The sequence below is a fragment of the Bufo bufo genome, chromosome 1 (genome assembly GCF_905171765.1).
Source record: "Bufo bufo chromosome 1, aBufBuf1.1, whole genome shotgun sequence".
In the NCBI taxonomy this organism is placed as follows: domain Eukaryota; kingdom Metazoa; phylum Chordata; class Amphibia; order Anura; family Bufonidae; genus Bufo; species Bufo bufo.
This window is the reverse complement of record NC_053389.1, coordinates 231682780-231707817: the sequence shown is the minus strand read 5'-3', so window position 1 is coordinate 231707817 and position 25038 is coordinate 231682780. Positions and strand designations below refer to the sequence as shown.

The 25038-nt window shown below is 45.2% G+C and overlaps 1 protein-coding gene across 1 annotated transcript in view; it reads left to right on the top strand.

The window, feature by feature from the left end:
* WNT5B (Wnt family member 5B) overlaps window positions 1-25038 on the top strand; it is a 131898-nt gene that overhangs the window by 36162 nt on the left and 70698 nt on the right. The gene's annotated exons all lie outside the window — the stretch shown is intronic.

Here is a 25038-nt window from a genome sequence, read left to right as displayed (position 1 = left end):
GGCCTCCATGCGAGACCTGTGTTGCGCTGTTTCGCGTACTCCACCAACATGGCCAGTGCCGATATCCCACTTCTATGCCTCCTTGACAAAACGCTTATGGCGATAATGGAAGAGGATGTGGCACAGGAGGAAGAGGAAGAGGGATCATTTCATAGGGTTTCCGGCCAGTCATCACAAGTGGCTCCGAGGGTGGGTTTCTGTACCCACAAACGCCAGGTACACAATTGTCCAGCCAGGGCACAGTTCTGGAGGATGATGAGGTGGAGGAGGAAGAGAAGATGGAGGAGGAACCATGTTCACAGCAGGGTGGCACCCAGACCAGCTCATGGCCATCACTGGTGCGTGGCTGGGGGGATACAGAGGACACAGACGATACACCTCCCACAGAGGACAGCTTTTCGTTGCCTCTGGGCAGCCTGGCACACATGAGCGATCACATGCTGCAGTGTCTCCGCAACGACCACCGAGTCGCCCACATTCTAACTTGTGCAGATTACTGGGTGTCCACACAGCTGGATCCCCGTTACAAGGACAACTTAATGTCCTTAATTCCGTCACTGGAGCGTGATCGTAGGATGCGCGAGTACAAGCGCGCGCTGGTGGCACAACACAGCTGGGGCACCACCAGCACCTCAGAAGGCAGGGTTAGCATGGCCGAAATGTGGAAAAGCTTTGTCAGCACGCCACAACCAGCACCACCAGCTGATATGGAACGTCTTAGCAGGAGGCAGCATTTCAGCAACATGGTGGAGCAGTATGTGTGCACACGCCTACACATACTGAATGACGGGTCTGCCCCCTTCAACTTCTGGGTCTCCAAATTGGGCACATGGCCTGAGCTTGCCCTTTACGCCTTGGAGGTGCTGGCCTGCCCTGCAGCCAGTGTATTATCTGAACGTGTGTTTAGCACGGCAGGGGGCGTCATCACAGACAAGCGCAGCCGCCTGTCCACATCCAATGTGGATAAGCTCATGTTCATTAAAATGAACCAGGCATGGATCCCTCAGGACTTGTCCATACCTTGTGCAGAAAAGACATGTATACCGGCCTTACCCAGCCATTGTTATACTGCAGCACAATTGCTCATTGTATTTTTGATATTTTCCACTCTTTTGGGGTGTACCCTAATTTAAAAAAATTTAAATAAATTTAAACCAAAAACCAGTGTTGGCTACCTCGTCCTCCTCCACCGCCGATTCCACCTAAACCGCTACGTCCACCGCCTCCTCAAACTCCTGCTCCATATGGACCTCCACCTCATACATCAAGATTATTTTTTATTTGCACGTATTTTATTTTATATTATGTCATTTCACAAATTCTTCTGTTACATTTTCGGGTGAAATTCACCAATTTTTGGCTGAGATAGACCCCTGCTCTACCAAGTAGACAGGTTAATAAATTTCACTAATTTTTCTGTTACATTCTTGGGTGACATTTTACCATTTTTGCCGTGAATAAACCCCTGCTCTGCATAGGTGACAGGGCCCGACCTTTTTTAAAATCATCTGTTCCATTGGTGGGTTACATTAACCCATTTCTGGCGATGAAAAACCCTAGCTCTGCATAGGTGACAGGGACTTAAATTTCTAAATTTCATCTTTAATTGGCCCTTTCATTTGATCCTTCTGCTTTAATAATTTGTCCCACATTTCAGCTTGATCACATTGCAGCAATTGACCTCCCTTTCTCACGCTCCCTCTCCGGCGTGGAACCCTGATTCGCCGCTAACCGTGATCAACATGGTAGGCGCAGAAAAGAACATTGAAAGTTGATAGAGCAGATATCCAATTGGATCTTGGACATCACAGGGATGTGTAACATGGTGGAGCAGTATGTGTGCACACGCCTACACGTACTGACTGATGGTTCTGCCCCCTTCAACTTCTGGGTCTACAAATTGAGCATATGGCCTGACCTTGCCCTTTACGCCTTGGAGGTGCTGGCCTGCCCTGCAGCCAGTGTATTGTCTGAACGTTTGTTTGGCACGGCTGGAAGGGGTTATAACAGGTTATATTTCCCAATCTTTTGGGGTGTACCCTAATATAAACAATAAAAAATAAAACCAAAAGCAGTGTAGGCTACCTCCTCATCCTCCACCGCCGCTTCCACGTACACCGCCTCCTCAACCTCCTACTCCATATGGACCTCGTCCTCCTAGATCAAGATTATTTTTTATTTTTGGAATTTTAAGTCATTTCCCTATCCACATTTGTTTGCAGAGCATTTGCCATACTCTTAACCACATTTTGCTGCCATTTGCAGCCCTCTAGCCCTTTCCATGACATTTTTACAGCCATTTTAGTGCTCAAAAGTTCGGGTCCCCATTGACTTCAATGGGGTTCGGGGTCAAGTTCACTTTTTTGTGAAGTTCGGCCGAACCCGAACATCCAGGTGTCCGTTCAACTCTACATATTACATATCGCCATGTCCGAAAACTCCAAACTATTAAAATAAAAATAAAAATTCCTATGCGGTGAACGCCGTAACAGGAAAAAAATAAATAAAAACTGCACGATTCGCCTTTTTTTTTTTTTTTGTCAACTTAACCCCCCAAAAAATAGGATCGGACTGTTCTATTATGGGCCGACCGTTCCATAAAATGCAGAATGCAAATGGATTTTTTTGGTTTTATTTTTTTCGCGTGGTATCAAGTATCGCAATACTTTTTTATGGTATCGAAACCGAATCAAAATTTTGGTATTGAAACAACCCTAAGCAGAACTTTATTATTATTATTTTTTTTTTTTTACACATGTAAAAAGAAGCAGCATGTCCTATCTTAGGGCAGAATCAGCGCTGAATCTCCTATTGAAATGAATAGGAACCAGAAAAAAACAGCTTCATGCAAGTCCATGAGTTTTCTGTGCGTTTTCCACGCAGATCTGCTTCAAAAGCCTCAAGATGAAAATTCAACTTTGCATTGAAGCGAACAACCAATGGTTAAATAAAAAAAATGGATAGATCAGTTATTTTTAGTGCAAACTGATGATAACTAAGCATAACATTTTTTCTGTGACTGATCAGAAGAACGGAAAGAACATGCACACGGGTGCAAGTAGACTTGCAGAAATTCTGAGCGAATTTTGGTGCTTTTTGCGCCATTTTTCTAAGTGTTTGTTGCAGATTTCATGCGATTTTTCCGCAATTCTTTAATTGAAAATGGTGAAATCTGCACCAAAAAATCGCACAAACAATTCACGACACTGATTTCAAAATCTGCACGACAGGTCAGTTCCTGCATGGAAGAAGAAGAAAGTACATGAGATAAATCTAATCTCACTGAGGAAGGGATGTGGAATCATCCCGAAACGCGTCTGGGACATTGGACTCTCTGGTGAAACCTCCACTACAATCAGTTTTTGCATGGCCATGCTAGATTCTATATTTGGTATATACTGAATTGGAACATCTTGGATATAACCAACTGATCAAACTGAGCCAAGCGATTCGGCTCACCAGACGGAAATCCTGCTTGTATCACCGCGAGATCTAGGTGAGAGCAGTGTACAACACGAACAACGAGGCCGTATTGGCGTCTCCAGAGTATCATCGGCACATAGCCAGAAGTTATACCCTGAACCAAGCGCGGAAGGAGGTAAGAATTTTCTCCTATCCCAGGACTTTATACAACCTATGCATTCAGCTCGACTGTCCGATATGGACTGCTGATTGGAATCTTGTTTAAAAACCACGAGTCTTCCAAGCGGCATATGTGAATCATCCTATGTGGATGAGCTGATAAAACGGGACAACTCTAGTGGTGTGGCAATCATCTACAGCCGCAGAAGAGGCTGTTTTAGCACTCATTTATGTGTATTATACCACTGGTTATTTCACAGTGACACGAAGTTTCACAGTAATTTTTTCTACAGTTCTTTATTAATACAGGGACACTTTCACCCGATTTGGATCCCAGGACTGAGTTACATCATCACTATTTTTATATTTCCATTCAAAAGCACATTGCACCTTATTAGATACAGTCTCTATTGGTGGCGCACACCACTGGTTACCACTATTGTTTCCATTTATCAGAAGTGATATTTTGTTGCTATTTGCTGCTAATCTGTTGCGGTTTATTGCTTATATTGCTATTGCTTATATTTATTGGTCCCGATTGATCAAATCTTATGTAATTTTCCTCTATGTTATTCTATGTTATTATATGTTTCATGTGCTAGTCTATTTTAGATTCCTGTCTATTATCAGCCAATAGACAGACTTATTTTATTCTAATAAATATCAGTAGATGCCATAGTGTGAGTGCTCGCTCTCCTTATTTGCCTTTTACTTAATTTCTTCAATTGAGGTTGGGTGTCCTCAATTTGAGTTTGCAGCACCTCACCACCCACAATCAGCAGTGAGCCACTCCATTATATTGATAAATCTAATCTCGTACACTTTGCTGGTGCTGTATTAGGCCTCATGCACACGACCGTTGTGTGCATCCGTGGCCGTTGTTCCGTTTTCCGTGATTTTCTGTGGACCCATTGACTTTCAATGGGTCCGTTGAAAACTCGGAAAATGCACCGTTGTTCATCCGCGGCCGTGATCCGTGTTTCCTGTCTGTCATAAAAATATGACCTGTCCTATTTTTTTTGACTGACAACAGTTCACGGACCCATTCAAGTCAATGGGTCCGTGAAAAAACACGGATGCACACAAGATTGGCATCCGCGTCCGTGAGCCGTGGCCGTAGGCTACTTTCACACAGACGGATCCGCAGATCCGTCTGCATAAAAGCTTTTTCAGAGCTGAGTTTTCACTTCGTGAAAACTCAGATCCGACAGTATATTCTAACTCAGAGGCGTTCCCATGGTGATGGGGACGCTTCAAGTTAGAATATACTATGAACTGTGTACATGACTGCCCCCTGCTGCCTGGCAGCACCCGATCTCTTTCAGGGGGCTGTGATCCGCACAATTAACACCTCAGGTGCCGGACCTGAGGGGTTAATTGTGCGTATCATAGCCCCCTGTAAGAGATCAGGTGCTGCCAGGCAGGTGGAGGCACCCCCCCTCCTTCCCCAGTTTAAAAATCATTCACAGACAGCGAAGGTAAGTATAATGCTTCTAAAATTGCTAAGTAACCATGGCAACCAGGACTGCAGTAGCGTCCTGGTTGCCATGGTTACCGATCGGAGCCCCAGCGATTAAATACTGGGGAGGGAAGGGGGGCCGCACTGGCCACCAATGAATTTAAAACTGGGGAGGGAGGGAGGGGGGTGTGCCCCCTCCTGCCTGGCAGCACCCGATCTCTTACAGGGGGCTATGATACGCACAATTAACCCCTCAGGTACGGCACCTGAGGGGTTAATTGTGCGGATCACAGCCCCCTGCAAGAGATCGGGTGCTGGCAGGCAGCAGGGGGCAGTCATGTACACAGTTCGTAGTATATTCTAACTTGACGCGTCCCCATCACTATGGGAACGCCTCTGTGTTAGAATATACTGTCGGATATGAGTTTTCACAATCTAACTCAAATCCGATGGTATATACTAACATAGAGGCGTTCCCATGGTGATGGAGACGCTTCAAGTGAAAATATACCATCGGATTGGAGAAAACTCTGATCCGATGGTATAATAGGGACTCCTCACTTTACATTGAAAGTCAATGGGGACGGATCCGTTTGAGGTTGACACAATATGGTGCAATTACAAATGGATCCGTCCCCATTGACTTGCATTGCAAGTCAGGACGAATCCGTTTGGCTCCTCCCTTACCAAAACTTTTTTTTTCATGTCCGTGGATCCTCCAAAAATCAAGGAAGACCCACGGATGAAAAAACGATCACGGAACAACGAAAATCCATTTTGCGGACCGCAAAAACGTCCGTGTGCATGAGGCCTTATGCAGCGGGTTTTTCCACATGTGCATGTAGTCTTACACCACTTTTACACGAGCCTGCTTGCAATCTGTATATCGTGCGTATTTTGTGTACCGGAATCCACTGCTAATGGTAATGAATAGGGCTATTTCCATCAGTATTTGAAATACACAGTGTGTCCGAGATTTGTGCGTATTTGTTTCCAAATACGCCTATTATATTCTGCATAAAAAATGCAGAAAGGTAGTAATACGCATGTAAATCTGGATTAAATACTGAAGCAATACTGATGACAATCTGGATGGTACAACATCCAGAATCCCTGCGTATTCTGGAGCATCAATATGGACAGCGTCTTGTGGCATCTCTTACAGCAGATTCCTGGGATGCAAAGGGCAGCAGCAGGTCAGATTTTGAGGAAATTCACGCGCTGCATGTGCCAGGTACTGGTCATTATACTGTTTCCTGCTGGAGCGTTCTGGCGATGTCACAATGGTCTATTCTGCAGAGTGGAATGCGGTCGGGGTGCAGCAATGAAATTGATCCTCATGAAGCCGCTGTCCCAATTCTACAATAGCCACCAATCTATAAAACACTGAAAAGTGAAGACCAGAAATGACCCAAAACAATATTTTCCACATGACACATAAGCAAGTAGAGGTCACAGTGATCTATGTACAGTGGCTGCATTCTCTGTGATGTCACAGCTGATCTCTAGTGAATGGATAGGCTGCATTCTCTGTGATGGCACCACTGATCTCTAGTGAATGGATAGGCTGCATTCTCAGTGATGGCACCACTGATCTCTAGTGAATGGATAGGCTGCATTCTCTGTGATGGCACCACTGATCTCTAGTGAATGGACAGGCTGCATTCTCTGTGATGGCACCACTGATCTCTAGTGAATGGATAGGCTGCATTCTCAGTGATGGCACCACTGATCTCTAGTGAATGGATAGGCTGCATTCTCTGTGATGTCACAGCTGATCTCTAGTGAATGGATAGGCTGCCTTCTCTGTGATGTCACCCCTGATCTCTAGTGAATGGATAGGCTGCCTTCTCTGTGATGTCACCACTGATCTCTAGTGAATGGATAGGCTGCCTTCTCTGTGATGTCACCACTGATCTCTAGTGAATGGATAGGCTGCCTTCTCTGTGATGTCACCACTGATCTCTAGTGAATGGATAGGCTGCATTCTCTGTGATGTCACCACTGATCTCTAGTGAATGGATAGGCTGCCTTCTCTGTGATGTCACCACTGATCTCTAGTGAATGGATAGGCTGCATTCTCTGTGATGTCACAGCTGATATCTAGTGAATGGATAGGCTGCATTCTCTGTGATGTCACTGCTGATCTCTAGTGAATGGATAGGCTGCATTCTCAGTGATGGCACCACTGATCTCTAGTGAATGGATAGGCTGCATTCTCAGTGATGTCACCTCTGATCTCTAGTGAATGGATAGGCTGCATTCTCAGTGATGTCACAGCTGATCTCTAGTGAATGTTGACATCACTGAGAATACAGTTTATCCAATCTATGAGGTCACAGGATATTGCACTATAAAATTTAGACAAGGCAGTCATGACCTGGAAGACCTCCAATGGAAATCTATGTATTTTAGATTTCTCTTCAGACACCTAGATGGAATATCTAATATAATGTGTATATATATTTATACATACACACACACACACATATACACATACATACACCCATTTATACACACACACACAGGTTAGGAAGCTGTCTCTATACTTCTGTCTTCTTGTTCATATTCCCTGTGGATTCCTCTCTCTGAATGTTACAATGACTGGAGCAGACCCTGGAATTCACCTCTGATTGCTAACAGCATAAAATAACATTCGCTCAGGGATTCTGTAAAGTCTGCCAAGACCAAAAACCCCAATCACATTATTTATGCCTTTGTATTATTTTCAAATTTAGGAACAAAATACAACCCAGAGTAATAAAGTGCAATAAACAAGAGTGCGACCAACCAGCCCCCTTCCCCCGCACTGGGGAATGGATCAGACCTGAATGAGGTGAGAATGCAGCACAGCTCCCAAATCTGGAATTTGGTTTGGATTACAGGAAGTTAAGCAGGGGTGGCCATGTTTGAGAGTCCCTGAAAAGGACCATTTTACTGCAATATAAATATTTTATGCTGGGGATTTGCTAGTAAAATAATGTAGAGCCTTAATATAAGGAAAAGGATAATTTAGAGATCACCAGACACGTGTTAGACAGAACTCAACCACATAGAAATGTCTAAGGCTACTTTCACACTAGCGGCAGCCTTCTCCGGCAGGCTGTTCTGACGGGTGAACAGCCTGCCCGATAGTTTTATTCTGGCCGCCTCTCGGCATGTTTGTCATTATAGTCAATAGGGCCGGAGCAAACCTCCGGCGGCACGGATCCGGTAGGTGAAATTAGCCTAAGAACAGTACGCAAGAATGTATTCAGACCCAGGAACAATTATACTGACCAACCTATAAGAGAACTTCAGATAAGTGTATAAAATACACTGGGGTCTAGTATATGATACAGAACCAACCAACAAATCAAACCAATAACCCCATAAGGATGAGAAAACACACATTTAAAATATATGTAGTTTATTAACACAATCAAATAATATATAAATATATGACACAAGGCACCAAGGTAAGGGAGGGTGGGACGCCCCATGTGGCGGCATCATGAACAGCCACCCTCACATATACCCAACTAACAAGGAAAAGAGGGTCTCAGCCCTGGGTATGGAGCCACATAGATATGGGAAAGTTGTAAGCTTGCCCAAAGTAACATATGAGCATATGTCTGCTACATGCAAATAAAGTAAAAGTATATGTGGTCACACCTAGCAAGCTTGCCCACCCAGGTAGCTAGGATGGCCGCCTGAGAAATACAGTGGCCACCTGTGAAATAAATAAGGCAAGGCAAGAGTGCTAAGTGTAAGCAGTAACACGACAATAACAAAGATCCTGGCAAAAAGCAAAACCTATATTACCCATGGTGTGCCGGAACCCAGAGTGTGTGACCAGAGCTGCACCTCGACGCACGTTTCGCCTGGAGAGGCTTCGTCAGGAGGTAAAAGTAACTAACTATGTCCGTCTTTAAATAGTGTGGTCCACAGCCGGCAGTTAATTAGCGCATGCGCCCAGTGATGTGGAGCATGACATCATAGAGGCGCGCCACCTAGTACCATAAGCCAGGCGAGGCACGCCCACCACGTCACATGGCCGGACAGGGGGAGGGAGCCGCACTGACAGCGCGCAGCCACAACCTCCTCCCGTCCGATCACATGACCCGGGGGCGCACATCAGCCGGGTCATGTGATCTATGTGGTTCCATACCCAGGGCTGTGACCCTCTTTTCCTTGTTAGTTGGGTATATGTGAGGGTGGCTGTTCATGATCCCGACACATGGGGCGTCCAACCTTCCCTTACCTTGGTGCCTTGTGTCATATATTTATATATTATTTGATTGTGTTAATAAACTACATACATTTTATATGTGTGTTTTCTCATCCTTATGGGGTTATTGGTTTGATTTGTTGGTTGGTTCACAATTATACTGACGCCTAGGTTTTACAAGAACACAACTACTGTAATGTCTGATTGTGTCAGGATCTGTTCAGGAAAAAACGGATTGTTTTTCACACAAGTTCAATCAGTTTTGTCTGCAATTGCGTTCAGTCTTTGCGTTTTTCCGTCCGGATTGTATCTGGATTTCATTCATTTTTCATGTGCGTGAAGAACAACAATCTACATCTCCTAGCTACCATCAGTGAAAAACGGCTTATGTAGACAAACGTATTTTTTTTCCTTGTCGTTCCGTTTTTTTTTTTTTTTTTTGTGGCCTTATGAGGAACCATTCACTTCAATGGGGCTGCAAAAAACGGGAATGACTCCGTGTGCATTCTGTGCCCGTATGTTCGCCCGGTCGTTCTGCAAAAATATAGAACTTGTAATATTATTGTCTTTATTCGAGACAAGGATAGGACAGTTCTACTAGGATCCGCCGTTCAGCAAGATGCGGTATCTGTAATAGTCGTGTGCATGAGCCGAAACACATTGCATCCAGAAGACTTCCGTTTTTCACACAAGCTCCATTCACTGCGTTGGAGCCAGAGCTGCATGAAAAACGCACAATATAGAACATGCTGTGATTTTTTTTCTTCTTCCTGAAAGCAGAGATGATGCGTGAAAAACGATGTTCACGTGCACAGAACCATTGAAATGAATTGGTCAGGATCCAGTCCAAATGCGATGCGTTCGCTTCACAAATCGTGCCCGGATGGAACACTTGCTCCTTTGAAAGAAGCCTAGGCCTCCCTGCACACGAGTGTGCGTTTTCAAACGCAATCTCCAAACTGATTTTTTTGCGTTTATGCACCTAATTTCATGTGCTACTTGCGGATTTTGATCTGGCTTTGCCCTGATCTCAGCCTTTTACAATGCAATCTGCACTAAAAATCCACATAAACAATTGTCATGCTGTGGATTTCCACCTAGGAAATATAGGCAACGTGTAGATGGGATCTGTCAAATCTCCCTCACTTTGCTGATACGGTGTGACACTGCAGTGTGCTTCTCTTTGAAATGAATAGGAGGCTGTGTTGAGGCGTTTTTTCGGAACTGATTTTGAGGCAGAAATGCTCCAAAATCAGCACCAAAAAACTGTGTGAACTGGCCCCTAAGGGTGCTCTCACAGGAGGCAGGTTTCATTGCAGAAATTTCTGGGACTGATCTGTTTCATTCACCAAAACAACCCCATTCAGACTACATGGGCATGGCCATTGCTGTTTTGCGGTCCACCAAATACGAATTCTAGCCGTGTGCATCATGCACTTTCCTGAGTCCCAAAAAATGCAGGTCGGACGCGGACCCTTCATACAGTCATGTGCATGAGGTTTCAGTTTAAGGCCACAACTGAAACCTATCTGCAACATATCCACACCAAAATCTGCAGTTTCTAACAACTGTTTTTGGTGCGGATTAGATGCGCTTTTGCTGCAGATCTCGCCATTCATTGCAAAAAGGTAAAACCGCAAACATAATTGACATGCCGAGGATTAAGAAATCCAAACAGCAGGTCGATTTCCACGCAGGAATAAAATCTGCAAAGTGTACATTAGATTTGTGTAATCTGATACTCTTTGTTGGTATTGTACTATGATGCGGTTTTTCTGCAAAACCGCACGTATTCCGCCACGTTTGTATGTGGTCTGATGGAGCTGATTTTCAGAAAGCCTTACTTGTTATGCAGCGATACAGGTGCAGGAGTGTAGGAAAGCTGGGTGGAGTTGCAGTGTGCAGTAGCTGGTGAGAATAAGGCCTCATGCACTCGACCGTAGTTTTGGTCCGCCTCTGATCCGCATTTTTTGCAGATTGGAAAAATGCGGACAGAACACGGACATCTTCCATGTGCTGTCTGCAGTATGTCCGCCCCACACATTATAGAACTTGGCCTATTCTTGGCCATTGTGCAGACAAGAATATCCATTTCTAGCATTGGGCACGCACATTGCCGGCATCCGTATTTTGCAGACTGCATAATGCAAGCAATCGTGCAAACGAGGCCTAAGGGTGAAAAGCCCTGCAGGCTCCCTGATCCCAAAGGAGACTGGGACCCCCTGATTGACCTGCATCCACCAGGACAGCACATTTTTGCCTGTTGTCTGTGGGATTGGAACTTCTGCTTCACTTGTCCATTAAACATTAGCTAAGAGATTAACCAGAGGTGAAGTAACATCCAGGACACTAAAATCACATGACTGTGGGCCTGGAGCATAGCTGTCTAGCACGCAGTGATAATACAAGTGCCTTGTGAAAGTATTCACCCCCTTTGTTTTTTTTTGTTTTTTCTGTTTTGTTGCATTACAACCTGGAATTATCATTTATTTGAATTTATATATTATGTAACAAAGCTGATGAAAGATTGTTACAGAGGAATGGAAAAAATATTCAAAATGATTATTATAAACTGAAATGTTATGATTGCGTATATACAGTATATATTATATATATCACCCCCTATATAATGTCTGGTCCACCTAGTTAACTTCCAGAGCCACAGAATTGGTTGAAAAAGTGGCACCCACATGACCTGTATAAATCCATCTGTTCTGAAAGGCCCGGAGTCTACAACACTACTAATGAAGCAACATGAAGCTCAAGCATCACTCCAAACAGGCCAATGACAGATGTGGAGAAGAACAGATCAGGGTTGGATTATAAAAAATGTCCCAAAATTTGAGCATCTCACAGAGCACCAATAAATCCATTATACGAATGTGGCACAACTACAAACCTGAGAAGAGAAGGCCACCCACCAGAACTCCAGACCATGTAATGAGAGCATTAATCAGAGCTGATCAAAGACACCAAGGAGAACATTGAAGAAGCTCCAAAGATCCACAGCGGAGATGGCAGTATCTGTCCATAGGACCACTATAAACTGTACACTCCACAGAGTGTGGCCTTATGGAAGAGGGGTCAGAAAAACACCATCACTTAAAACCATAAGAAAACATGTCTGTAGTTCACCAAACAGCATGTGGCAGACTCCTCAAACACATGGAAGAAGGTCCTCTGCTCAGAAGTAGGGTTGTAGCGGGTATCGAATTATCGATACCGGGACAAAAGTATCGATTGGGTATCAGTTCGATACCGGGATTTGACATTTACCGACACTAGGCTGCGCTACTGCGCAGCCTGGTATCAGAGAACATGGATCGCGCTACTCTCAGGAGAGAAGGGAGCAGTCCCTCCCTCCCCCTGTGCCGCTGCCACCAATATGAGGAGAGAGGAGGGGAGGGGCTGTGGCCACTGCGCAACCAATGAAGTACTTATTTATTAATTCAAATACAGGAGGCGGGTACTGGCTGCAGAATCATATAGCCGGCACCTGACCCCTGACAGGGAGCTGCGATCAGCGGCAGTTAACCCCTCAGATGCGACACCTAAGGGGTTAACTTCCACGGATCGCAGCGCCCTGTCATAGAGGTCAGGTGCCGGCTATATGATTCTGCAGCCAGTACCCGCCTCCTGTATTTGTATTAAAGGTAAATTATCATTGGTGGCCCAGCGCCCCCCTTCCCCCAGTACTAAAAACATTGGTGGTGCAGTGTGCCCCCCCCCCAACATTAGTCATTGGTGGCAGTGGTCACAAGATTCCCCCCCCCCCCTCCTCCTCCTCATTGGTGGTGCAGTGGCAGCTTCTGATCGGAGCCCCAGCAGTGTAATCCTAGGGCTCTGATCGGTTACCATGGCAGCCACTGAAGCTCTATTAGGGTAAATAGGACAAGAGATGAAAAGATCCCAGGTTCTAGCCCCTAAGGGGGCTAATAGTTATTAAATAAAAAGTTTTTAAAAAAAGTAAAAAAACAAACAAACATCAAAATATTAAGTTTAAATCACCCCCTTTCTCAATTTTACATATAAAATATATAAACAATAAATAAAATATTACATATTGCCACGCCCAAAAAAGTGTGAACTATTAAAATATATTTAAAAAATCTCCTATGCGGTGAACGCCATAACAGGAAAAAATAAAAACCGCACGATTCGCCATTTGTTATTCACCTTGTCCCCCCAACAAATAGGATCGGACTGTTCGATTATGGACCGGACGTTCCATAAAATGCGGAATGCATGCTGCTTTTTTTGGTGTTTTATTTTTTTCGCGTGGTATCGAGTATCACAATACTTTTTATGGTATCGAAATCAAATCAAAATTTTGGTATCGCAACAACCCTAGTCAGAAGAGATTAACATTGAACCTTTTGGACATCATGGGAGACGCTATGTGTGGCGCAGACCCAACAGTTTCAATCACCCCAAGGGCACCATTCCTACAGTAAAGCATGGTGATGACCGCGTCCTACTGCAAGGATGCTTTTCTGGAAAGCTGTTCAGGATTGAAGGAAAGATGGGTGGTAGTAAATACAGGGGAGTTCTTGAGGAAAACCTGTTTTAGGCTACCTGTACACGGATGCAAGTTTACAAACTATTTTCAGTGCGTTTCTGCACCAAATCCACAACAAAAGCTGCATGTGTTACTTTCGTTTTTTGGTGTGGATTTGATGCGGTTTTGCTGCAGATCTCACCCTTGCATTGAAAAGTGCAAAATCTGCACAATTGACATTGTGTAGATTTTAAAATCCTCACGGCAGATCAATTTTCTCACTGAACGAAAAAGCAAAGTGTACGTGAAATCTCTTTGCTGCTACTGTATTACGCTGCTGTTTTTCCATGAAGTAAAATGTAACGTATTCTGCAGCATATGCAGATAGCCTTAGGGTGGCATCACGTAAATGTGTTTTTGTGTTTTGTTTTTTGGATGCAGGTTTTTGAGCCAAAGCCAGAAGTGGATCCAGCAGGAAGGAGAAGTGCTTCTTTCATATTTCCCATTCTCTTCCAACACACGTCTGGCTTTGACTTGCTGTCAGTGAATGGAAACCTGTCCTGGGTGAATACTAATCATAGCTAAAAGGTCGTTACAGTTGCATCCATTCTATGATCTGTAAGCCGGGAATGATACATTGTAGCAAAGCCCCAGGATAAAAGCAAGCTTTGTGGGGCTGATGTTTTCAGCTCACCCTGACAAAAGTAGCAAACCTCTAGACGTCAAAGTATTTTATCCACTGGAAGTAAATTAGAAAGTCTCTGTACATTGACTACAAGCAGAGATATTGAAATAATGGACTGAGACTGTGATGATTAGGCTTTATATAGCGCCCTCATGTGGAGACAAAATTCATCACTGTGACCGCTTCATTTCAGTATATAATGTGTAATTTAGAAAGAGCTGTCCAGCCTTTACCAAGTGATGGATAGCTGATCGGCGGCTGTTTTGGGTGTAGCTTCATTGCCGGAAGTTGGTACCAGAATTACACAGCACCGTCAACCTTTTGGTGAAGGGACATTCCCATCAATGATGGACCCACAGGGCCAGAAGCCGAACTCGCCTGAACGTCTGGTTATGGAATAATACATCAATCAGGAGTCACACTCACCAGATCTTGCGGTCAGCCGGAATGCAACAGCCCACCTGGAGATCCACACAGGCTCCTAAGTATACAGTCCAATGAGCAATAGCGGAGGCAGCATGTCCGGTGAAAAAATCCCTTTATTGGGAACTGCTTACATGTAAAAACGTGGTTACAAAAGAATTGCTACGTTTCGGCTATGACATAGCCTTTGTCAAGCATAATGTGATCCCCAATTAACCCTGCTTAAAAAGTATAAGCCACACCTCCCCAAACGGCCGTGGCCAATCACATACTTGCATAATGAATACTATATCCACCATATATCCAGGTGTGTGAATACATAATCACCTGATATACACAAAGAATCACTAGGGAACACATACCTCCATGAAGCACACTTGCATCGCGTCCTCCTGCTTCAAGAGCGCATGTCCAGGGAGGCGGAGTCATGCACTCATGTGCCTGGCTCTGATCACATGATCGTCAGTGCCGCCGAGCCGCCTCCAACTCCTCCCTCCTTTTGAATTGAAGGCACTCCAACCATTTGGGATGAATATTGAATTTAATGTGGGGAATATATAGGTGGTCCATGTGACAGTATGAGGAATTTGTACTCCGTATAGTGATTTCTAATATGTACCGGTTTTTATTGTAGGGCTATATACACTTATGTCACGTTGTTTTGCACACTGAACACGGCTCCATGACGCACAAGGTAGTGGAGGAATTTTCCCCCCCCCCCATTACTGAGGATTGATGTATGATCGCTGTGCTCTAAGAATACTATGGGGATGTTTGACGTCAGCGGCTCAGGGGGGGGCGGTCAGCTAAGCGTCCCTAGCAACAGAGCGCGGTCTGGGGGAGGAGTTGGAGGCGGCACTGACGATCGCAAGGATGGGCGGGTCTGCGATCATGTGATCAGAGCCAGGCACATGAGTGCATGACTCCGCCTCCCTGGACATGCGCTCTTGAAGCAGGGGGACACGAATCGCGATACAAGTGTGCTTCATGGAGGTATGTGTTCCCTAGTGATTCTTTGTGTATATCAGGTGATTATGTATTCACACACGTGGATATATGGTGGATAATGTATTCATTATCCAAGTATGTGATTGGCCTCGTCCGTTTGGGGAGGTGTGGCTTATACTTTTTAAGCAGGGTTAATTGGGGATCACATTATGCTTGACAAAGGCTATATCATAGCCAAAACGTAGCAATTCTTTTGTAACCACGTTTTTACATGTAAGCAGTTCCCAATAAAGGGATTTTTTCACCGGACATGCTGCCTCCGCTATTGCTCATTGGACTGGGTATGGAATAAGACAAGAGTGGGATATGCACGGTAGCATTACAAAGCGGCCGTTCAGAAGTCTAGCAAAGCTGGGTGACCACCCATGTGGGAGCCGTGTTGGTTTCTCCGGAACAGGTATCGCAGAGACGCTGAATGTATATATTATTATTATTATTTTTTTTTTTTTGAAGGACGGTCTTTCATTTCCCAAACGTCTGTGGCATAGGAAGGAAATTGGTTCATGTAATTGCAGCCTCAGGATCCTATACTTACCCTGGTGCGGGATCAGGATCTGCAGATACGGCTGAGGTTCAGGATTTTCCTATCTGTCGGGCTGTACATTATACTATTTATCCAGGTTTTACCTCCTGCCCCCCCATAAGTATTGCAGAGTCTTGGAGATTTATGGCGCAGCTGGGATCTATTACGGAGCGTGGCCAGTGGAGTGCGCGGAGCGAAGACTTGGTTCGGATGTTAGAGGCAAGCGGCAAATTCCCACACATGATATAGGGGAGTGCTACAAATGTCTAATATATTTTTATACTTTGCATTTCAATTCCGTAACATTTTCAAGATCTCTGCTTGCTGTCAGTAGCGGCAAATATTCTTGTTTCCATTCTTATGCTGTCAATCCATGTAAACTTGTAGGGGTTGCGCAGTGCTACAATATTGGATAGGTCATCCATATCAAATCAGCGGGGGTCCAACTCCCGGCAGCCCTGCCATTCAGCTGTTTGAAGAGGTAGCGGCGCTTCTGTGGGCCCTGCCTCCTCTTTAAAATTACCTGTGCACCATCTCCTTTGTAGAGGAGCAGTACTCTGCGGCAGTGTATCAGTGAGACTGCTTTGCTCACAGAGGATTGTGGGAAGTGTTAGGTCAGGACTGTGGATGTAAACCGGAATCTTCATTCACTGACGGCAAGCAGAGATGTTGACACTGAGGACATGAAACAGTCTCTCTAAGAAAGTTGCAAAACATTTCATTATGCAGTGATTAAGCTTTATTTAGGCTACTTTCACACTTGCATTTGGTGCGGATCCGTCATGTATCTGCACAGACGGATCCGTTCAAATGCAACCGTCTGCATCCATTCAGAACGGATCCGTTTGTATTATCTGTAACATAGCCAAGATGGATTCGTCTTGAACACCATTGAAAGTCAATAGGGGAAGGATCCGTTTTCTATTGTCAGTGAAAACGGATCCGTCCCCATTGACTTACATTGTGTGCCAGGACGGATCTGTTTGCCTTCGCATCGTCAGGCGGGCACAAACGCTGCAAGCAGCGTTTTCGTGTCCGCCTCCAAAGCGGAATGGAGGCAAACTGATGCATTCTGAGCGGATCCTTTTCCATTCAGAATGCATTAGGGCAAAACTGATCTGTTTTGGACCGCTGGAGAGAGCCCTGAATGGATCTCACAAACGGAAACCAAAACGCCAGTCTGTTACAGATGTAGCAGTCCTGTCCCCGCTGCAAGACTGAGGCCTGAAGAAGCTTGTGCCCCTCTAACTGCAGTCACATTTCAGAGGTTTTGGTGGCTGCCACCCTGTCCGTCCCCTAACAAGCGCCCTCTGTTATAAAAACTACAAAGCTGCGCAGTTTAATTATACATTCAGGGCCGGGCTGGTTTCCTGCAGGGCAGAGCGAGCCTGGCAATTAGCTGCAAGCAGTGTGCTGTTTCTTCAGTTACAATGAGCTGAACAGAGAATGTCCTCCGGGTGTGTACAGCAGGTCTGTGAAGCGGTGCTGCCCCTCCCTGGCCAGTGGTGGGACTGCAGGCAGCACATTGTGCCATAATTATGCAGGGACACATAAGTAAGTTAAATAACTATATCATGTAACAAGTAATGGATAGGCTGCACTCTGTGATGTCACCTCTTCTCTCTAGTACATGTATAGACCACTCTGATGTCACCACTGATCTCTAGTGAATGGACAGGCTGGATTCTCAGTGATGTCACCACTGATCTCTAGTGAATGGATAGGCTGCACTCTGTGATGTCACCTCTTCTCTCTAGTACATGTATAGACCACTCTGATGTCACCACTGATTTCTAGTGAATGGATAGGCTGCATTTTCAGTGATGTCACCACTGATTTCTAGTGAATGAATAGACTGCATTCTCAGTGATGTCACTGCTGCTTTCTAGTGAATGGATGGGTTGCATTTTCAGTGAGGTCACCGCTGATCTCTAGTGAATAGATAGGCTGCTTAATGTTGATACTGTCTGTTTCTTGAGGTTTGGTCACCCTCCTGTGTAGTAATGCTTGCAGCCTGTAATGGTATGGGACCATATTGATGATGACCTCTATATTTTCCATGTAAGGTTCAGTATCGGACTACATTTTGCCCTCTACAGTTGTGCTCATTGTGGATTGTGGGGGGATTGTCACCGCTGCATTTTCTTCTACAGCCTGCTCTGGCTAGATGTAGAGGGTGGGAAGGGGATTTCTTTTAGATTATACTGTGAAACCGGATCCAGGGCTGGACGCTCAGTCTGCAGGTACCGCTGGCTCAGGAGCCGGCAGAGCCCTGTCTGCTAAACATCAGACTCTGTGCATATCAAATGTGACGGCACAAACGGCGCAGCCGAGCTGGGAGCTGCCAGGGGGCACTGGTGAGGAGAATTACATTACAGGCTCTTAACCTGCACGCTGCCAAAATGAGTAGGTATTCTAGGTGTCCTTATAGGGGTCTGGTTTAGATAAAACCTCTCATGAGTTATTAGAGGGGTCCCCTGTTCACAATCCAGCAGCTACAAGCTGCGTCTCTGAATCTGGAGGACCTGTCCTGTATTAAAGGGGTTGTCCCATGAAGAATATTCTACAGTTTTCAAACCAGCACCTGGATCTGAACACTCTTGTAACTGCATGTAATTAGAAATTTTGTATAGCACTGAAATCTATGTATAACTTGCAAAACAAAAGACCCTCTCTGGGAAGGGTTTATATTAATCGGCAAATAAAGCCCGTTTAGGCTAATAACCTCGCTTGTCCCAGATAATAAAACGTAACTTTTATTAAGTCTACTAAGATTTACGAGTTAAAGTTAATGTGCGCTAAAGAAAAGGTTAAAACTAACTGACGCCCGTACTGAAGCTTGTATATTTTAGCTACAATGTGAGCCGGGGGGTGCACTCCCCGTACCATCACACTTGGATATTGTATTAGGACGGTGCTGTACAGGTCTGCTATCTGTATTGCTATAGAAGATTCTATGTGCAACCACTGTTCAGTCTTGGACGTGCTCTAATCATGAATTAACTAATAGCTAAACTGGAACGGACACCAGAGTCTATAACACTAAATACTGCCCCCCAACATGTTTCGCCAGCTAATCTGGCTTCATCAGGGGTAACAGACAGAATTGAATAAAGACGCTGCCTGTGGACCTTATAAGGGCTGTCTCCACCTTAGAATCAAACTAAGGGGCCAATAGGAAGAATGTAAGTTGGTGAGAATCGAGTAAACCCTGTTACCAATAGCAAGCCTACAGGTAACAATGACACTAGACCACCGCCATCCAAGTGGGAGTGTCCAGGTAGGTCGGATGCGCACCCGGTATCTGCGCCAGGACTTACCTTCTTGGAGCACCACTGCAGTGCACTGCGAGTGCGCAAGAACTTTGAAGTGCCCGAAGCGCCTCTTCTCACAGTGCGCCTGCGCGTACACTTAGTCTCAGAGCGCATTACTCTGCCTCACTGTGGGAAAAAATATAATTGCTCATTATCTCATCGGCGGTCAGACACCTGGGAAACCTGCTGATCAGCTGTTTGAGAAGGCACCAGCACTCCTGTGAGCGCCCCAGCCTTCTCACCAAGCACAGCGCCGTACCTTGTAGAGCGGCTCTGCTTGGTGTCGCACTCGGCCCCATTCACTTCTAGGAGGCTGAGCACAATGCCAAGCACAGCCGCTATACAATGTACGGCGCTGTGCTTGGTGAGCACGGAGAAGGCCGCAGCGCGCTCAGGTGCCTTCTCAAACAGCTGATTGCCGGGGTCCCAGATGTCAGACCCCCACACATCAAATACTGATACTATCCTTAGGATAGGTCATCAGAATGAAAATCCCGGGATAAACCCTTCAAACAAGCAGCACATTGATTGTAATGGGCACTTTGTAATCCTTCATTCCCCCTGAGGTGGCACTGCAGGGAAATTGAACACTTACTGTGGTTACCCCGTAGATAACAGCCGATCGCTGGGGGTCTCAGAAGAGGACACTTACAACAAGTAGGGATGGGCCAAATCACAGATTACGTCAAAGGATTCAACTGGAGTTAATGAATATACATATGTATGTAGTCAACCCAACCAACAACTGGCAAGATAGTCTGGCTACTTATGGGACTCCCCAACCATGGCCGCTTCATTAGGCCCTACTCACTAAAACCCCATCTTCTAACGTGGTACCAAGAACACTTTGTACATGTAACACGGCCTCTTACTATATGATCACTCTCCAATTCTTATCCTAGTGCTTACACTTTAATTTGTGGCTGGCACCAGAACCTGGTCCCCTGGGCACAGGAAGGCTATTACAGTAGAGGCTGCTCTATTACTGTGATCAGGTTACTGAGGGGATATTATTCCTGCTAGGCCAAAGTACGAGGAAACTGTACTGTGCACAGCCCATTAATATTGGGTTGATTGCTCCCCCTATAGGTCAGAACAAAATTCAAAAGCAGTTGGTGGATGCATGGGGACAGCCTGGTAGTAGCTTGTCTACCTGTTTATGGTGTAGTTGGTAGTACTTTGCTGTATCGGTAGCTGTGGTGCTAGCAGGATATAGGGGGTGCAATGCTGTTTGGGAGACTTCTGCCCATTCCCTACTATTTTAGCCCATGTGCTTTAAAGGCAATTTGACCTTTTTGGCCTGGCATTTCTGAGCAGATGGGGGTCGGCCCTGTTATTTCATTGGTGTTACAAAGAGGCCAACATCTTTGGAGCCGTCCTCCATCAAATCAGTAGAAGTTTTCTTTTCTTACCCCATAGAGTCCAACTGAAGCTGGACTGTGATTATTTCCATGTAGTCCAAGTGTTCTGACTAATGGCGCAGCATAAGACTAAGGTTATGTGGCAAGTAACCCAAAAAAAGTGTAATTTGTCACGGGTGACTTTGGTCATCCAAGACCACACTGCACAACCAGTAATGTTTGAGATCGCTCGTGATGTGACTGCCCAGAAAAATCCAAACCTGCTGGATTTTTGGTCACACATTGCAAGTAACTTTTCCAGTTCAACGTATGGCACGTGGACTGGTGACTCCCTTGCGACACAGCAATTTTCTTTAGTGCCTAATGGGTGTTGCAAAACCTAAATCTAATGCGACTCAGACAGATCACACCCAAAAATAGTGAAGTTTTCACATTGTGTGTTCTAACTCCACCACATTCATCATTACTTGTACTGTTGGTATCGCCACGTAGTCCTCACTTAATAATGGCTCTGCCTTCCGCCCCTACAGAACCGAAAATAAACTACTTGACCTTCCTTGGACTCATCCAGACACAGGCACTTGTGAGATAAGGATGCTGTGAACACTTCATTTGTAGCTTCCACTGCTCCATCAGTTGTCTGCACAGCCGTGTATGGCTAGGGATCCCACTGCAGGGAAAATAAACTATTACATGGGGCCCCTTTAACTTAGTGGGTGCTCCTGGTAAGGCCAGGCATCCAGAAGGAGCACTTTTTGGGTTCTTTTTATTGGACACTTTTGTTGCCCAACTACAAAAAAAAAAAAAAAATATGAAAACACTGACTGCAGTACCCTCTTGACCCCTGGTTTTGGAATTTCTGGTAGTGTAAGGAGGACCCCCTACAGTGGTACGGAGACGGACAATAGAGCCCTGGTTGAGCTTAGTTCAGTGGGAACATGGTGGATCTGTGGCCTCCTGTACTCAGAGATTGAAAGTGAAGCTGGCCGTAGACAGCATCTCCAAAGAAAAATTCCTTTGGCCCCCTAAACATAAAAATTTGCTCCTGTGTTTTTCCACCCACCAAAAAATAAACAAAACACATAGAAACAGTTTGTTTCCCCCCACCCCATAACATATGCACTTTAGGTGGCTTTTTTAAGCCAGTATTTGAATGGTGTTTCTGGCTTTTTTTTAACCGATAGAGAACGGGAAGAAAAAAAAGCACCAAAGCGTCAACATGCTGTGTATGGAAAAGAAAAAAGACAAAAAACACCAATTAAGATAAAAAAAAACAACACAAACTAGGCTAGTCTGCTCTGCATTTCAAGCTTCCCAATACTATACTGCAGTAACAGATAATCCCCCTTCGTTGCCCCCTACCTGAGGCAATCGCCTCATTGGTTGTGCACCCCTGCCCCTATGTTACTTTTACCTTGCGTGTTCTTTTTTTAAGGTGCTGATCTACAACTGAGCAGGTTTCTATCTATGCAAAATGTACCCCAACAAGTCATACCGTACCCAGTCTGTTGGGGCAGGTTCAGTGGTACCAGTGTAGTATGGGCCCATATCTTGGCTGATGGTGGACTTTGAAGGAACTGCATATGTTTACTAGTGAAGGGGTCCTGAACCTCCCCAATAATATCCCATTGTAATAACTAAATAACTCCTGGAAAATACAGATGGGAAACACTTTATTCTAGCAAACTGTTGTAGCTGGGTCTAGCCCCTCCCCCCAACCAATTTTTTTTTATTTAAAGCGGTGGTCCGGGATCAGAGCTGAACCCGGACATATCCCCATCTTCAGCCCCCCACCCTGAGGATCGCGCAGGGCAAGGCTTCTGCCCAGCAGTGTTACTGGTGACATCACAGCACTTTTTGGTGGGCTTTAGCGCTGCCCTAGCCGTTTTACCAGACTCACTGCTAGGCAGAAGCCTCCGCCTAGCTAACCCACGGAGAGCCCCGGTACATCAACAGATCTCAAAAAAATGCCTTTCCCTGCGCGATTCAGCGCAGGGCAAAGGAGAGCATCGGAGCAGAAAATGCTCCCATATTCACGTTAGTGGGCCTGGAGCGGGGTCAGCTCTGAACGCAGACAACCCCTTTTAATTATTGAATTTAGGTGACTGAATAGACTAGTAAAGGGATCGGCAACCTTCGGCACTCCAGCTGCAGGGAAGCTACAACTCCCAGCATGCAAACTTACTCGGCTATAACCTTTTTGTAACTCCTACAGAAGTGAAAGGAGGATTCTGGGAGTTGTAGTTTCAGAACAGCTGGAGGTTGCATGACCTTGGTCCTAGCAGTCTGACCCCTTTCATAGAGAGGGGCTGCATTACACCAAGTAATTCTTCCCCATACTGGAGATATTACATCGGAAGTCTCCCCCTGTTGCAAACCTACAGCTACCATCATCTCCTGACAGCCAAAGGCTGTCAGAGCATGCTAGGGGTTGTAGTTTTGCAATATCTGGTGACTTTCCACCCTGTCATTGTAATAACACACGCAAACAGCAGATTTCTCAAAAACATACATCATATTTCCTCTTTTATTATATAAATATCCGTTTAACCTTTTAACTGTAAGAATATAAAGAGTTTCTTGGAGGATCTTTTATACAAATTCACAGACAGTACAATGAAATTCGGCACGTTTTTTTTCTAGGTGAGATCCAACTGTGGAGATGTTTAGGAAATGGACGGGGGAGGGGAAGGTTATTTCCAACAGAACAGAAAATACCAGTCACTTTTTTTTTTTTCAAAAAATAATTCTAACCAAGCTGAATGTGATCCACAGAAGAGAGAACAGAATTCAACCCTAATCTGAGAACGACCATGGATTGTGCTCCCACCATATAAAACGCCTCAAAAACAAGAAATAAAAGGTGCACTCATGATGATGATGGGGGAGGGGGGTACAGTCTGATGTTTGCATATATAATTTGACTATTGTCATCAGTTGGCGCTCGGCTTTGCACATCCTTCAGCAGCAAGAGTTACGAAAGGCAAGTTCTGCACTTCAGTTCTACAACTCAGATTGGTCAGGAGCAAAAAAATTGGAAATATTCTGCCCTCAACAGAAGGCGGCCCACCAAGGATTGTGGGAAATTCAGGAAATACCAGTCTATGAACCTGAACTAGTGGGGGTTCTCTCTTCCCACTAGAAGGTAAGCTAGTACTTTTGCAATGGGAAATAGAGTGGAAGGAATACTTAAAGGGGTATTCTAGTCACTGTTTATTTCAGGAGACCCCCGCCGATCTAATGGTTATCCCTTAGAGCAGGGATGCTCAACCTGCGGCCCTCCAGCTGTTGTAAAACTACAACTCCCACAATGCCCTGCTGTAGGCTGTTCAGGCATGCTGGGAGTTGTCATTTTGCTACAGCTGGAGGGCCACAGGTTGAGCACGCATGCCTTAGATAGAGGATAACTTGAAATTACTGGAATACCCCTTTAACTTTAATACAGTATTAAAACCAGCGGGGGAGCTGTAGTTGTGCGGCCTTCATAATGTTCGTGGACTCGTCTCCCACCCATCTGGAGAAGCCCCAGGGACTAGACTGCCACAATCTTTATAATAGGCTCCACTGCAGCTCGCCCCTAGTGGGGTGTTCTACATAAGGGGGTGACTGCCCTAAAGACAGCAACCCCCCAATACTACAGAACTTCTCAGCCCTAGTTTTGGCACTCAGTTCTGGATAACTGAGGAAATAGCAATACTTTTGCAAAGAACTAGCAGGTAGTGACTGGGTTAAGTTAAGGGGCCAACTACAAATTGTTCCACACAAATAACGGGGGGCTAACGCATGATTATTCTAAGGCTGGGGTCACATGTGACTGAATAGCTGCGGATTTATGTGCGGTATAACCGCAGCGCTGTACAGTACCAGCGAAGTGGATGAGAATAAGGGCTCATTCAGACGGCCGTATGCTATCCGCAAAAATGCGAATCCGTTTTTTTGCAGATTAGATGCTGACCCATTCACTTCTATGGGGCC